Source organism: Hyla sarda, unplaced genomic scaffold, assembly GCF_029499605.1.
Source record: "Hyla sarda isolate aHylSar1 unplaced genomic scaffold, aHylSar1.hap1 scaffold_142, whole genome shotgun sequence".
Taxonomy (NCBI): domain Eukaryota; kingdom Metazoa; phylum Chordata; class Amphibia; order Anura; family Hylidae; genus Hyla; species Hyla sarda.
Genome location: NW_026608050.1, coordinates 76,485 through 93,269, shown reverse-complemented (window position 1 = coordinate 93,269; position 16,785 = coordinate 76,485). Strand labels below are relative to the sequence as shown.

Sequence of the window (16,785 nt, the reverse complement as noted above, 5' to 3'; positions counted from 1 at the left end):
GTTTTTTTACGTTTTTCTCCTTTTCGCCTCTTTTCTGGGCGTATTATTCTTCTTTTTCTTCTTTTTTTTCGTCTAATGCATACCCCATCAGTGCAGCAATGCTTATTCAATACCGCCAGCAGATGGAGACACTGGGGGATAATTTTCTAAGGATTTATACTGATTTTTCCTGTCTGAATTTGTCGCACAGAAAGTTGCAGGCCAAATATGTGTGACATTTCTGCGACTTTAGCTTCTAGAGCATTTTTACAACATTATACATAGGTGCTGAATACATAAAAAGCGACTGTTCAGCGACAGACAAGTCGCATCGGCTGAAAGTAGGCCAGAATGTCAGTCCATGTTGGAGCAGGTTTAGATACAGTCTAAAGCATAGATCTCAAAGTCTGTGCACAGAATTTAGCAAGGGCCTCGCACCTTCTGATGCATCAGGTAGGTGCACAATAGCATAGCCTAACCCTCTGTACTTTGGTCTATATTGATGCGGGACATAGACAGCCAGCTGATGACCAATCCATTAGTGCAATGGATGGCTGGAAGCATTTGTCTTTGCCTTTGCAATACCACAGAAGCAATGCATGGTCAATGTACAGCAATGACACACCTGTGTGAACAGCCAGGAGACCCCCCCCCCCCCATGTTATGTTACATAGTTACATAGTTAGTACGGTCGAAAAAAGACATATGTCCATCAAGTTCAACCAGGGAATTAAGGGGTAGGGGTGTGGCGCGATATTGGGGAAGGGATGAGATTTTATATTTCTTCATAAGCATTAATCTTATTTTGTCAATTAGGAACATTCAGCACCCACCCGCTATCAAGGCAGCTGCCTATCATGTCATGCCCTACCTGCACAGGTGTGCTGGCTACTCAAATGATCCAATTAAGGAGGCCATTTAGTCAGCAGCAGCAGAAGTCCTGTGCCTGGACGCTCCAACAGGGGCCAGACACAAGCAGAAGCAGAAGCAGCAGAAGCAGCAGCAGCACCACCTTTTGTTTTTGGCTGCAGCAGCAGCAAGGCCCACAGGGCTGGCTAGCTGGCTAGCCAGCAAGCAGGTAGCAATGAAAGTAGGAATCTTTCTTTTTAACCCTGTAAGGGGGTGGTGCACTGTACCCGAAGATACTGCCATATCGGGTCAATGCATAGGGCGACGGAAGCAAGCTTCGAAATCGGCCCCCGTTCTCAAAAATCCATTTAATATATGGTCCCCAGATAGGGGACGTATCAGATATTAAACTGATAAGAACAGATACTACACTTGATCTTAGCCAAAAGGCCGAGAAGCGATAACCGTGAAAGGGGCGGGCCCAACAAGGTCCCCTTCATGGGCACTATCACTGCTTGCTGTCAGGGAGGCTGCCAGACAATTTTCCATGCACACTCTGGGCTGGGGGGCAGTCAACCACCAGTACACACAGCAGAACCTAAACCCATACCATTATTGCTAAGCAGCAAGACAGGGGCCCATTGCACTCCCACGGGGCCTTTTTAAATGCAATCCATAACCCGGATTTGCCAGGAACCCTTCTTACTCCTCCTACTTGCATGTGACACTGGGCTTAGGATCTGCATAGGAAACACACACACAAGCACACACCTACCTTTGTTGCCTGCAGATGCCTCCTTGGCTGTCCCCAAACGGTATCAAACCAACACCCACGGGAAGCTGTAAGCATAGAGGACATGCCTGCACCCCATTGGACTTACCTGTGTGGGTTAAATCCGGGTTATTTGACAACCTATGGCGGTGATGGTTCTGCTCAGGCAGAGCAGTGCTGATGCTCCTCATAAAGCTGTCGCTGCTGTGAAGGTTCTAGGTGACATCACAAATCCCTATGGTTACATACACAACAAAGCTGGGTTGTTGTTGTTTACACTCTGCAAGGCCTGTGGAAGTGAGTGACATCATAGCACTGTAGTTCTGAGGGTTCTAGATGGATGCAACAATCTCCTGTTGCTTCTATGAAGGCCGTAATAGACGACATCACCAAACAGCTCCATAGTCACATACACAGCAAAGGAGAGATGTTGTTTACACCTAGTGATGTCAGTGGTATTGAGTGACATCACAGCACAGTGCTAAGGCTCCTGGGCCTGGACACAGCAGCGGCTGCAATATCTCAACGGAGAATACGTTTATATCTATGTGTGTGTGTGCGCATATATATATATATATATATATATATATATATATATATATATATATTTCTCCGCCGAAATCACTTTTAAACCCATTTCCACCTTTTTTTCCCTTCTCTTCCTCTTACTTTTTTTTCACGTTTTTTTACGTTTTTCTCCTTTTCGCCTCTTTTCTGGGCGTATTATTCTTCTTTTTCTTCTTTTTTTTCGTCTAATGCATACCCCATCAGTGCAGCAATGCTTATTCAATACCGCCAGCAGATGGAGACACTGGGGGATAATTTTCTAAGGATTTATACTGATTTTTCCTGTCTGAATTTGTCGCACAGAAAGTTGCAGGCCAAATATGTGTGACATTTCTGCGACTTTAGCTTCTAGAGCATTTTTACAACATTATACATAGGTGCTGAATACATAAAAAGCGACTGTTCAGCGACAGACAAGTCGCATCGGCTGAAAGTAGGCCAGAATGTCAGTCCATGTTGGAGCAGGTTTAGATACAGTCTAAAGCATAGATCTCAAAGTCTGTGCACAGAATTTAGCAAGGGCCTCGCACCTTCTGATGCATCAGGTAGGTGCACAATAGCATAGCCTAACCCTCTGTACTTTGGTCTATATTGATGCGGGACATAGACAGCCAGCTGATGACCAATCCATTAGTGCAATGGATGGCTGGAAGCATTTGTCTTTGCCTTTGCAATACCACAGAAGCAATGCATGGTCAATGTACAGCAATGACACACCTGTGTGAACAGCCAGGAGACCCCCCCCCCCCATGTTATGTTACATAGTTACATAGTTAGTACGGTCGAAAAAAGACATATGTCCATCAAGTTCAACCAGGGAATTAAGGGGTAGGGGTGTGGCGCGATATTGGGGAAGGGATGAGATTTTATATTTCTTCATAAGCATTAATCTTATTTTGTCAATTAGGAACATTCAGCACCCACCCGCTATCAAGGCAGCTGCCTATCATGTCATGCCCTACCTGCACAGGTGTGCTGGCTACTCAAATGATCCAATTAAGGAGGCCATTTAGTCAGCAGCAGCAGAAGTCCTGTGCCTGGACGCTCCAACAGGGGCCAGACACAAGCAGAAGCAGAAGCAGCAGAAGCAGCAGCAGCACCACCTTTTGTTTTTTGGCTGCAGCAGCAGCAAGGCCCACAGGGCTGGCTAGCTGGCTAGCCAGCAAGCAGGTAGCAATGAAAGTAGGAATCTTTCTTTTTAACCCTGTAAGGGGGTGGTGCACTGTACCCGAAGATACTGCCATATCGGGTCAATGCATAGGGCGACGGAAGCAAGCTTCGAAATCGGCCCCCGTTCTCAAAAATCCATTTAATATATGGTCCCCAGATAGGGGACGTATCAGATATTAAACTGATAAGAACAGATACTACACTTGATCTTAGCCAAAAGGCCGAGAAGCGATAACCGTGAAAGGGGCGGGCCCAACAAGGTCCCCTTCATGGGCACTATCACTGCTTGCTGTCAGGGAGGCTGCCAGACAATTTTCCATGCACACTCTGGGCTGGGGGGCAGTCAACCACCAGTACACACAGCAGAACCTAAACCCATACCATTATTGCTAAGCAGCAAGACAGGGGCCCATTGCACTCCCACGGGGCCTTTTTAAATGCAATCCATAACCCGGATTTGCCAGGAACCCTTCTTACTCCTCCTACTTGCATGTGACACTGGGCTTAGGATCTGCATAGGAAACACACACACAAGCACACACCTACCTTTGTTGCCTGCAGATGCCTCCTTGGCTGTCCCCAAACGGTATCAAACCAACACCCACGGGAAGCTGTAAGCATAGAGGACATGCCTGCACCCCATTGGACTTACCTGTGTGGGTTAAATCCGGGTTATTTGACAACCTATGGCGGTGATGGTTCTGCTCAGGCAGAGCAGTGCTGATGCTCCTCATAAAGCTGTCGCTGCTGTGAAGGTTCTAGGTGACATCACAAATCCCTATGGTTACATACACAACAAAGCTGGGTTGTTGTTGTTTACACTCTGCAAGGCCTGTGGAAGTGAGTGACATCATAGCACTGTAGTTCTGAGGGTTCAAGATGGATGCAACAATCTCCTGTTGCTTCTATGAAGGCCGTAATAGACGACATCACCAAACAGCTCCATAGTCACATACACAGCAAAGGAGAGATGTTGTTTACACCTAGTGATGTCAGTGGTATTGAGTGACATCACAGCACAGTGCTAAGGCTCCTGGGCCTGGACACAGCAGCGGCTGCAATATCTCAACGGAGAATACGTTTATATCTATGTGTGTGTGTGCGCATATATATATATATATATATATATATATATATATATATATATTTCTCCGCCGAAATCACTTTTAAACCCATTTCCACCTTTTTTTCCCTTCTCTTCCTCTTACTTTTTTTTCACGTTTTTTTACGTTTTTCTCCTTTTCGCCTCTTTTCTGGGCGTATTATTCTTCTTTTTCTTCTTTTTTTTCGTCTAATGCATACCCCATCAGTGCAGCAATGCTTATTCAATACCGCCAGCAGATGGAGACACTGGGGGATAATTTTCTAAGGATTTATACTGATTTTTCCTGTCTGAATTTGTCGCACAGAAAGTTGCAGGCCAAATATGTGTGACATTTCTGCGACTTTAGCTTCTAGAGCATTTTTACAACATTATACATAGGTGCTGAATACATAAAAAGCGACTGTTCAGCGACAGACAAGTCGCATCGGCTGAAAGTAGGCCAGAATGTCAGTCCATGTTGGAGCAGGTTTAGATACAGTCTAAAGCATAGATCTCAAAGTCTGTGCACAGAATTTAGCAAGGGCCTCGCACCTTCTGATGCATCAGGTAGGTGCACAATAGCATAGCCTAACCCTCTGTACTTTGGTCTATATTGATGCGGGACATAGACAGCCAGCTGATGACCAATCCATTAGTGCAATGGATGGCTGGAAGCATTTGTCTTTGCCTTTGCAATACCACAGAAGCAATGCATGGTCAATGTACAGCAATGACACACCTGTGTGAACAGCCAGGAGACCCCCCCCCCCCATGTTATGTTACATAGTTACATAGTTAGTACGGTCGAAAAAAGACATATGTCCATCAAGTTCAACCAGGGAATTAAGGGGTAGGGGTGTGGCGCGATATTGGGGAAGGGATGAGATTTTATATTTCTTCATAAGCATTAATCTTATTTTGTCAATTAGGAACATTCAGCACCCACCCGCTATCAAGGCAGCTGCCTATCATGTCATGCCCTACCTGCACAGGTGTGCTGGCTACTCAAATGATCCAATTAAGGAGGCCATTTAGTCAGCAGCAGCAGAAGTCCTGTGCCTGGACGCTCCAACAGGGGCCAGACACAAGCAGAAGCAGAAGCAGCAGAAGCAGCAGCAGCACCACCTTTTGTTTTTTGGCTGCAGCAGCAGCAAGGCCCACAGGGCTGGCTAGCTGGCTAGCCAGCAAGCAGGTAGCAATGAAAGTAGGAATCTTTCTTTTTAACCCTGTAAGGGGGTGGTGCACTGTACCCGAAGATACTGCCATATCGGGTCAATGCATAGGGCGACGGAAGCAAGCTTCGAAATCGGCCCCCGTTCTCAAAAATCCATTTAATATATGGTCCCCAGATAGGGGACGTATCAGATATTAAACTGATAAGAACAGATACTACACTTGATCTTAGCCAAAAGGCCGAGAAGCGATAACCGTGAAAGGGGCGGGCCCAACAAGGTCCCCTTCATGGGCACTATCACTGCTTGCTGTCAGGGAGGCTGCCAGACAATTTTCCATGCACACTCTGGGCTGGGGGGCAGTCAACCACCAGTACACACAGCAGAACCTAAACCCATACCATTATTGCTAAGCAGCAAGACAGGGGCCCATTGCACTCCCACGGGGCCTTTTTAAATGCAATCCATAACCCGGATTTGCCAGGAACCCTTCTTACTCCTCCTACTTGCATGTGACACTGGGCTAAGGATCTGCATAGGAAACACACACACAAGCACACACCTACCTTTGTTGCCTGCAGATGCCTCCTTGGCTGTCCCCAAACGGTATCAAACCAACACCCACGGGAAGCTGTAAGCATAGAGGACATGCCTGCACCCCATTGGACTTACCTGTGTGGGTTAAATCCGGGTTATTTGACAACCTATGGCGGTGATGGTTCTGCTCAGGCAGAGCAGTGCTGATGCTCCTCATAAAGCTGTCGCTGCTGTGAAGGTTCTAGGTGACATCACAAATCCCTATGGTTACATACACAACAAAGCTGGGTTGTTGTTGTTTACACTCTGCAAGGCCTGTGGAAGTGAGTGACATCATAGCACTGTAGTTCTGAGGGTTCAAGATGGATGCAACAATCTCCTGTTGCTTCTATGAAGGCCGTAATAGACGACATCACCAAACAGCTCCATAGTCACATACACAGCAAAGGAGAGATGTTGTTTACACCTAGTGATGTCAGTGGTATTGAGTGACATCACAGCACAGTGCTAAGGCTCCTGGGCCTGGACACAGCAGTGGCTGCAATATCTCAACGGAGAATACGTTTATATCTATGTGTGTGTGTGCGCATATATATATATATATATATATATATATATATATATATATATATATTTCTCCGCCGAAATCACTTTTAAACCCATTTCCACCTTTTTTTCCCTTCTCTTCCTCTTACTTTTTTTTCACGTTTTTTTACGTTTTTCTCCTTTTCGCCTCTTTTCTGGGCGTATTATTCTTCTTTTTCTTCTTTTTTTTCGTCTAATGCATACCCCATCAGTGCAGCAATGCTTATTCAATACCGCCAGCAGATGGAGACACTGGGGGATAATTTTCTAAGGATTTATACTGATTTTTCCTGTCTGAATTTGTCGCACAGAAAGTTGCAGGCCAAATATGTGTGACATTTCTGCGACTTTAGCTTCTAGAGCATTTTTACAACATTATACATAGGTGCTGAATACATAAAAAGCGACTGTTCAGCGACAGACAAGTCGCATCGGCTGAAAGTAGGCCAGAATGTCAGTCCATGTTGGAGCAGGTTTAGATACAGTCTAAAGCATAGATCTCAAAGTCTGTGCACAGAATTTAGCAAGGGCCTCGCACCTTCTGATGCATCAGGTAGGTGCACAATAGCATAGCCTAACCCTCTGTACTTTGGTCTATATTGATGCGGGACATAGACAGCCAGCTGATGACCAATCCATTAGTGCAATGGATGGCTGGAAGCATTTGTCTTTGCCTTTGCAATACCACAGAAGCAATGCATGGTCAATGTACAGCAATGACACACCTGTGTGAACAGCCAGGAGACCCCCCCCCCATGTTATGTTACATAGTTACATAGTTAGTACGGTCGAAAAAAGACATATGTCCATCAAGTTCAACCAGGGAATTAAGGGGTAGGGGTGTGGCGCGATATTGGGGAAGGGATGAGATTTTATATTTCTTCATAAGCATTAATCTTATTTTGTCAATTAGGAACATTCAGCACCCACCCGCTATCAAGGCAGCTGCCTATCATGTCATGCCCTACCTGCACAGGTGTGCTGGCTACTCAAATGATCCAATTAAGGAGGCCATTTAGTCAGCAGCAGCAGAAGTCCTGTGCCTGGACGCTCCAACAGGGGCCAGACACAAGCAGAAGCAGAAGCAGCAGAAGCAGCAGCAGCACCACCTTTTGTTTTTTGGCTGCAGCAGCAGCAAGGCCCACAGGGCTGGCTAGCTGGCTAGCCAGCAAGCAGGTAGCAATGAAAGTAGGAATCTTTCTTTTTAACCCTGTAAGGGGGTGGTGCACTGTACCCGAAGATACTGCCATATCGGGTCAATGCATAGGGCGACGGAAGCAAGCTTCGAAATCGGCCCCCGTTCTCAAAAATCCATTTAATATATGGTCCCCAGATAGGGGACGTATCAGATATTAAACTGATAAGAACAGATTTTTTTTTTTTAAGTTAGCCCTCAGAACTCACTCAGAGTTCCAAGATCTTATTTGGAACTCAATTTTGTGTTCATCATCAGGTAACATGTTTTTATTTCTTTTCTTAAACACTAATGAAACAAAATAGAACATTTAAAAACAAAATAAGAAACAACATAAAATAGCAAAACCAAACATTACTTTCTAATTAAGCAAAACCAAATTAGAAGGTCATCCCCTTCCTCCATGCAAACACCATTAGAAAGTCTATCAGTCCTCGACTGATATTGCCATTTGCTATATCTTTCTTAACTTGAGACGCCAACCAGCCTGGAATTTTATACGTTTCAACAAAACGGTTCATGTCTGCCTTGAAAGAAAAATAGACTTTATCCCGAGCTTCTTCCTCCCGGTTCTTCAAGCCTATCTTTAGATCCATCATATCTTTGTCAAACGTTTTTCTTTCTGCTTCCGACAAATTTTCCAACAAACCACCAAGCACACCAAAATACTGCACTGGCACATACACTTCCTCCTCTCTCTTCTTCTTCTGCTCTGTAGGTCTTCTAGTTGGAACCTGCTCCACTTCTGGTTCTTTCACTTCAGCTGGTTCCTCTCTGCTTCTTTTTACAGCTTCCTTTTTCTCTGAATTTTTCTCAGACTTTTTCTTAGGACACGAGCCAAGAAGATGGCCCTCCTCACCACACAGATGGCATTTCCTTTTCTTTTGACAATTTTCCACGTCGTGACCCTCCTCTTGACACTTGAAACACCACAAAAACGTGCAATCCTCCTTTCTGTGACCGTACTGTTTACATTTGCGGCAAAAATCTTGCATGCCAGAAAAATACAGATCCCCGTTCACAGAACCAATTTTAAACCGTCCTGGGGGGATCACTAACTTGCCATCTGCCATTTTAAATTTCACATGGAACCTCCACTTGGTGGTCCATAGTCCATATTGATTAAATACCTTGCCTTTAGGCAGAACACTGTCACAGAATCGAGACAAAAAGGTAACGATATCCTCCTCCGAAGTATATGGGCTATACATCCTTATAGTCACCAATCGTTCTCTACGTGGGAAATGTGGAACTATCTCCACCCCTTCCAAAACCGGACATACCTTCTTTTGCTGCAATATGTTCCAAAATGACTCATAGTCCTCTTCAGAAGCCAGCACCACGTCGTAGTATCCACTTCTGGGAAACTCAAGCATGGATAGGATTTGCTCCCTCTTGACTTCCAGCAACTTAAACAGCACTTCTTCCACGACAAAGACAAGGCCTCTTTCCTTCTTCCGGACATCGAGCAGGGAAATACGAACTCCATTCCGAAGTCTCGCAAAAGGCGGCACGCCTTCCGAAGAAAAACCGCAATCTTCCTCCATGTCCATGATGTCCAGACACCTCCCCCACCGAAGTAGGTAGGTGGGGATCGCCTCCCGTTGTCTGGGGACTAAGCCGGCTCCCTGATAGCAGCAGGGGGGTGAAGTCCCTCCGTTAAGAAGGACGATCCCCCCAGGCAAAGGAGCCGGGTACCCCAGACACCCTCTGGCCAGACCAAGTGAGCAGAACTACACTCGATCTTAGCCAAAAGGCCGAGAAGCGATAACCGTGAAAGGGGCGGGCCCAACAAGGTCCCCTTCATGGGCACTATCACTGCTTGCTGTCAGGGAGGCTGCCAGACAATTTTCCATGCACACTCTGGGCTGGGGGGCAGTCAACCACCAGTACACACAGCAGAACCTAAACCCATACCATTATTGCTAAGCAGCAAGACAGGGGCCCATTGCACTCCCACGGGGCCTTTTTAAATGCAATCCATAACCCGGATTTGCCAGGAACCCTTCTTACTCCTCCTACTTGCATGTGACACTGGGCTTAGGATCTGCATAGGAAACACACACACAAGCACACACCTACCTTTGTTGCCTGCAGATGCCTCCTTGGCTGTCCCCAAACGGTATCAAACCAACACCCACGGGAAGCTGTAAGCATAGAGGACATGCCTGCACCCCATTGGACTTACCTGTGTGGGTTAAATCCGGGTTATTTGACAACCTATGGCGGTGATGGTTCTGCTCAGGCAGAGCAGTGCTGATGCTCCTCATAAAGCTGTCGCTGCTGTGAAGGTTCTAGGTGACATCACAAATCCCTATGGTTACATACACAACAAAGCTGGGTTGTTGTTGTTTACACTCTGCAAGGCCTGTGGAAGTGAGTGACATCATAGCACTGTAGTTCTGAGGGTTCAAGATGGATGCAACAATCTCCTGTTGCTTCTATGAAGGCCGTAATAGACGACATCACCAAACAGCTCCATAGTCACATACACAGCAAAGGAGAGATGTTGTTTACACCTAGTGATGTCAGTGGTATTGAGTGACATCACAGCACAGTGCTAAGGCTCCTGGGCCTGGACACAGCAGCGGCTGCAATATCTCAACGGAGAATACGTTTATATCTATGTGTGTGTGTGCGCATATATATATATATATATATATATATATATATATATATATATATTTCTCCGCCGAAATCACTTTTAAACCCATTTCCACCTTTTTTTCCCTTCTCTTCCTCTTACTTTTTTTTCACGTTTTTTTACGTTTTTCTCCTTTTCGCCTCTTTTCTGGGCGTATTATTCTTCTTTTTCTTCTTTTTTTTCGTCTAATGCATACCCCATCAGTGCAGCAATGCTTATTCAATACCGCCAGCAGATGGAGACACTGGGGGATAATTTTCTAAGGATTTATACTGATTTTTCCTGTCTGAATTTGTCGCACAGAAAGTTGCAGGCCAAATATGTGTGACATTTCTGCGACTTTAGCTTCTAGAGCATTTTTACAACATTATACATAGGTGCTGAATACATAAAAAGCGACTGTTCAGCGACAGACAAGTCGCATCGGCTGAAAGTAGGCCAGAATGTCAGTCCATGTTGGAGCAGGTTTAGATACAGTCTAAAGCATAGATCTCAAAGTCTGTGCACAGAATTTAGCAAGGGCCTCGCACCTTCTGATGCATCAGGTAGGTGCACAATAGCATAGCCTAACCCTCTGTACTTTGGTCTATATTGATGCGGGACATAGACAGCCAGCTGATGACCAATCCATTAGTGCAATGGATGGCTGGAAGCATTTGTCTTTGCCTTTGCAATACCACAGAAGCAATGCATGGTCAATGTACAGCAATGACACACCTGTGTGAACAGCCAGGAGACCCCCCCCCCCATGTTATGTTACATAGTTACATAGTTAGTACGGTCGAAAAAAGACATATGTCCATCAAGTTCAACCAGGGAATTAAGGGGTAGGGGTGTGGCGCGATATTGGGGAAGGGATGAGATTTTATATTTCTTCATAAGCATTAATCTTATTTTGTCAATTAGGAACATTCAGCACCCACCCGCTATCAAGGCAGCTGCCTATCATGTCATGCCCTACCTGCACAGGTGTGCTGGCTACTCAAATGATCCAATTAAGGAGGCCATTTAGTCAGCAGCAGCAGAAGTCCTGTGCCTGGACGCTCCAAAAGGGGCCAGACACAAGCAGAAGCAGAAGCAGCAGAAGCAGCAGCAGCACCACCTTTTGTTTTTTGGCTGCAGCAGCAGCAAGGCCCACAGGGCTGGCTAGCTGGCTAGCCAGCAAGCAGGTAGCAATGAAAGTAGGAATCTTTCTTTTTAACCCTGTAAGGGGGTGGTGCACTGTACCCGAAGATACTGCCATATCGGGTCAATGCATAGGGCGACGGAAGCAAGCTTCGAAATCGGCCCCCGTTCTCAAAAATCCATTTAATATATGGTCCCCAGATAGGGGACGTATCAGATATTAAACTGATAAGAACAGATACTACACTTGATCTTAGCCAAAAGGCCGAGAAGCGATAACCGTGAAAGGGGCGGGCCCAACAAGGTCCCCTTCATGGGCACTATCACTGCTTGCTGTCAGGGAGGCTGCCAGACAATTTTCCATGCACACTCTGGGCTGGGGGGCAGTCAACCACCAGTACACACAGCAGAACCTAAACCCATACCATTATTGCTAAGCAGCAAGACAGGGGCCCATTGCACTCCCACGGGGCCTTTTTAAATGCAATCCATAACCCGGATTTGCCAGGAACCCTTCTTACTCCTCCTACTTGCATGTGACACTGGGCTTAGGATCTGCATAGGAAACACACACACAAGCACACACCTACCTTTGTTGCCTGCAGATGCCTCCTTGGCTGTCCCCAAACGGTATCAAACCAACACCCACGGGAAGCTGTAAGCATAGAGGACATGCCTGCACCCCATTGGACTTACCTGTGTGGGTTAAATCCGGGTTATTTGACAACCTATGGCGGTGATGGTTCTGCTCAGGCAGAGCAGTGCTGATGCTCCTCATAAAGCTGTCGCTGCTGTGAAGGTTCTAGGTGACATCACAAATCCCTATGGTTACATACACAACAAAGCTGGGTTGTTGTTGTTTACACTCTGCAAGGCCTGTGGAAGTGAGTGACATCATAGCACTGTAGTTCTGAGGGTTCAAGATGGATGCAACAATCTCCTGTTGCTTCTATGAAGGCCGTAATAGACGACATCACCAAACAGCTCCATAGTCACATACACAGCAAAGGAGAGAGATGTTGTTTACACCTAGTGATGTCAGTGGTATTGAGTGACATCACAGCACAGTGCTAAGGCTCCTGGGCCTGGACACAGCAGCGGCTGCAATATCTCAACGGAGAATACGTTTATATCTATGTGTGTGTGTGCGCATATATATATATATATATATATATATATATATATATATATATATATATATATATATATATATTTCTCCGCCGAAATCACTTTTAAACCCATTTCCACCTTTTTTTCCCTTCTCTTCCTCTTACTTTTTTTTCACGTTTTTTTACGTTTTTCTCCTTTTCGCCTCTTTTCTGGGCGTATTATTCTTCTTTTTCTTCTTTTTTTTCGTCTAATGCATACCCCATCAGTGCAGCAATGCTTATTCAATACCGCCAGCAGATGGAGACACTGGGGGATAATTTTCTAAGGATTTATACTGATTTTTCCTGTCTGAATTTGTCGCACAGAAAGTTGCAGGCCAAATATGTGTGACATTTCTGCGACTTTAGCTTCTAGAGCATTTTTACAACATTATACATAGGTGCTGAATACATAAAAAGCGACTGTTCAGCGACAGACAAGTCGCATCGGCTGAAAGTAGGCCAGAATGTCAGTCCATGTTGGAGCAGGTTTAGATACAGTCTAAAGCATAGATCTCAAAGTCTGTGCACAGAATTTAGCAAGGGCCTCGCACCTTCTGATGCATCAGGTAGGTGCACAATAGCATAGCCTAACCCTCTGTACTTTGGTCTATATTGATGCGGGACATAGACAGCCAGCTGATGACCAATCCATTAGTGCAATGGATGGCTGGAAGCATTTGTCTTTGCCTTTGCAATACCACAGAAGCAATGCATGGTCAATGTACAGCAATGACACACCTGTGTGAACAGCCAGGAGACCCCCCCCCCCCCATGTTATGTTACATAGTTACATAGTTAGTACGGTCGAAAAAAGACATATGTCCATCAAGTTCAACCAGGGAATTAAGGGGTAGGGGTGTGGCGCGATATTGGGGAAGGGATGAGATTTTATATTTCTTCATAAGCATTAATCTTATTTTGTCAATTAGGAACATTCAGCACCCACCCGCTATCAAGGCAGCTGCCTATCATGTCATGTCCTACCTGCACAGGTGTGCTGGCTACTCAAATGATCCAATTAAGGAGGCCATTTAGTCAGCAGCAGCAGAAGTCCTGTGCCTGGACGCTCCAACAGAGGCCAGACACAAGCAGAAGCAGAAGCAGCAGAAGCAGCAGCAGCACCACCTTTTGTTTTTTGGCTGCAGCAGCAGCAAGGCCCACAGGGCTGGCTAGCTGGCTAGCCAGCAAGCAGGTAGCAATGAAAGTAGGAATCTTTCTTTTTAACCCTGTAAGGGGGTGGTGCACTGTACCCGAAGATACTGCCATATCGGGTCAATGCATAGGGCGACGGAAGCAAGCTTCGAAATCGGCCCCCGTTCTCAAAAATCCATTTAATATATGGTCCCCAGATAGGGGACGTATCAGATATTAAACTGATAAGAACAGATACTACACTTGATCTTAGCCAAAAGGCCGAGAAGCGATAACCGTGAAAGGGGCGGGCCCAACAAGGTCCCCTTCATGGGCACTATCACTGCTTGCTGTCAGGGAGGCTGCCAGACAATTTTCCATGCACACTCTGGGCTGGGGGGCAGTCAACCACCAGTACACACAGCAGAACCTAAACCCATACCATTATTGCTAAGCAGCAAGACAGGGGCCCATTGCACTCCCACGGGGCCTTTTTAAATGCAATCCATAACCCGGATTTGCCAGGAACCCTTCTTACTCCTCCTACTTGCATGTGACACTGGGCTTAGGATCTGCATAGGAAACACACACACAAGCACACACCTACCTTTGTTGCCTGCAGATGCCTCCTTGGCTGTCCCCAAACAGTATCAAACCAACACCCACGGGAAGCTGTAAGCATAGAGGACATGCCTGCACCCCATTGGACTTACCTGTGTGGGTTAAATCCGGGTTATTTGACAACCTATGGCGGTGATGGTTCTGCTCAGGCAGAGCAGTGCTGATGCTCCTCATAAAGCTGTCGCTGCTGTGAAGGTTCTAGGTGACATCACAAATCCCTATGGTTACATACACAACAAAGCTGGGTTGTTGTTGTTTACACTCTGCAAGGCCTGTGGAAGTGAGTGACATCATAGCACTGTAGTTCTGAGGGTTCAAGATGGATGCAACAATCTCCTGTTGCTTCTATGAAGGCCGTAATAGACGACATCACCAAACAGCTCCATAGTCACATACACAGCAAAGGAGAGATGTTGTTTACACCTAGTGATGTCAGTGGTATTGAGTGACATCACAGCACAGTGCTAAGGCTCCTGGGCCTGGACACAGCAGCGGCTGCAATATCTCAACGGAGAATACGTTTATATCTATGTGTGTGTGTGCGCATATATATATATATATATATATATATATATATATATATATATATATATTTCTCCGCCGAAATCACTTTTAAACCCATTTCCACCTTTTTTTCCCTTCTCTTCCTCTTACTTTTTTTTCACGTTTTTTTACGTTTTTCTCCTTTTCGCCTCTTTTCTGGGCGTATTATTCTTCTTTTTCTTCTTTTTTTTCGTCTAATGCATACCCCATCAGTGCAGCAATGCTTATTCAATACCGCCAGCAGATGGAGACACTGGGGGATAATTTTCTAAGGATTTATACTGATTTTTCCTGTCTGAATTTGTCGCACAGAAAGTTGCAGGCCAAATATGTGTGACATTTCTGCGACTTTAGCTTCTAGAGCATTTTTACAACATTATACATAGGTGCTGAATACATAAAAAGCGACTGTTCAGCGACAGACAAGTCGCATCGGCTGAAAGTAGGCCAGAATGTCAGTCCATGTTGGAGCAGGTTTAGATACAGTCTAAAGCATAGATCTCAAAGTCTGTGCACAGAATTTAGCAAGGGCCTCGCACCTTCTGATGCATCAGGTAGGTGCACAATAGCATAGCCTAACCCTCTGTACTTTGGTCTATATTGATGCGGGACATAGACAGCCAGCTGATGACCAATCCATTAGTGCAATGGATGGCTGGAAGCATTTGTCTTTGCCTTTGCAATACCACAGAAGCAATGCATGGTCAATGTACAGCAATGACACACCTGTGTGAACAGCCAGGAGACCCCCCCCCCCCCCATGTTATGTTACATAGTTACATAGTTAGTACGGTCGAAAAAAGACATATGTCCATCAAGTTCAACCAGGGAATTAAGGGGTAGGGGTGTGGCGCGATATTGGGGAAGGGATGAGATTTTATATTTCTTCATAAGCATTAATCTTATTTTGTCAATTAGGAACATTCAGCACCCACCCGCTATCAAGGCAGCTGCCTATCATGTCATGCCCTACCTGCACAGGTGTGCTGGCTACTCAAATGATCCAATTAAGGAGGCCATTTAGTCAGCAGCAGCAGAAGTCCTGTGCCTGGACGCTCCAACAGGGGCCAGACACAAGCAGAAGCAGAAGCAGCAGAAGCAGCAGCAGCACCACCTTTTGTTTTTTGGCTGCAGCAGCAGCAAGGCCCACAGGGCTGGCTAGCTAGCTAGCCAGCAAGCAGGTAGCAATGAAAGTAGGAATCTTTCTTTTTAACCCTGTAAGGGGGTGGTGCACTGTACCCGAAGATACTGCCATATCGGGTCAATGCATAGGGCGACGGAAGCAAGCTTCGAAATCGGCCCCCGTTCTCAAAAATCCATTTAATATATGGTCCCCAGATAGGGGACGTATCAGATATTAAACTGATAAGAACAGATACTACACTTGATCTTAGCCAAAAGGCCGAGAAGCGATAACCGTGAAAGGGGCGGGCCCAACAAGGTCCCCTTCATGGGCACTATCACTGCTTGCTGTCAGGGAGGCTGCCAGACAATTTTCCATGCACACTCTGGGCTGGGGGGCAGTCAACCACCAGTACACACAGCAGAACCTAAACCCATACCATTATTGCTAAGCAGCAAGACAGGGGCCCATTGCACTCCCACGGGGCCTTTTTAAATGCAATCCATAACCCGGATTTGCCAGGAACCCTTCTTACTC

The 16,785-nt window shown here is 45.9% G+C and overlaps 6 non-coding genes and 1 pseudogene across 6 annotated transcripts; all 7 read right to left on the bottom strand.

The window, feature by feature from the left end:
- Positions 1-1,099: 1,099 nt before the first annotated feature.
- LOC130307274 (U2 spliceosomal RNA) lies at positions 1,100-1,290 on the bottom strand. Its single transcript, XR_008856465.1, has one exon. It is a non-coding gene; the product is annotated as a U2 spliceosomal RNA (small nuclear RNA).
- A 2,089-nt stretch (positions 1,291-3,379) lies between these two features.
- LOC130307273 (U2 spliceosomal RNA) lies at positions 3,380-3,570 on the bottom strand. The gene has a single exon (XR_008856464.1). It is a non-coding gene; the product is annotated as a U2 spliceosomal RNA (small nuclear RNA).
- Positions 3,571-5,655: 2,085 nt separating this feature from the next.
- LOC130307272 (U2 spliceosomal RNA) lies at positions 5,656-5,846 on the bottom strand. Its single transcript, XR_008856463.1, has one exon. It is a non-coding gene; the product is annotated as a U2 spliceosomal RNA (small nuclear RNA).
- Positions 5,847-7,933: 2,087 nt separating this feature from the next.
- LOC130307250 (U2 spliceosomal RNA) lies at positions 7,934-8,105 on the bottom strand (annotated as a pseudogene).
- Positions 8,106-11,765: 3,660 nt separating this feature from the next.
- Positions 11,766-11,956, bottom strand: LOC130307271 (U2 spliceosomal RNA). Its single transcript, XR_008856462.1, has one exon. It is a non-coding gene; the product is annotated as a U2 spliceosomal RNA (small nuclear RNA).
- Positions 11,957-14,064: 2,108 nt separating this feature from the next.
- Positions 14,065-14,255, bottom strand: LOC130307260 (U2 spliceosomal RNA). The gene has a single exon (XR_008856461.1). It is a non-coding gene; the product is annotated as a U2 spliceosomal RNA (small nuclear RNA).
- Positions 14,256-16,348: 2,093 nt separating this feature from the next.
- Positions 16,349-16,539, bottom strand: LOC130307248 (U2 spliceosomal RNA). Its single transcript, XR_008856453.1, has one exon. It is a non-coding gene; the product is annotated as a U2 spliceosomal RNA (small nuclear RNA).
- Between the last annotated feature and the right edge of the window lie 246 nt (positions 16,540-16,785).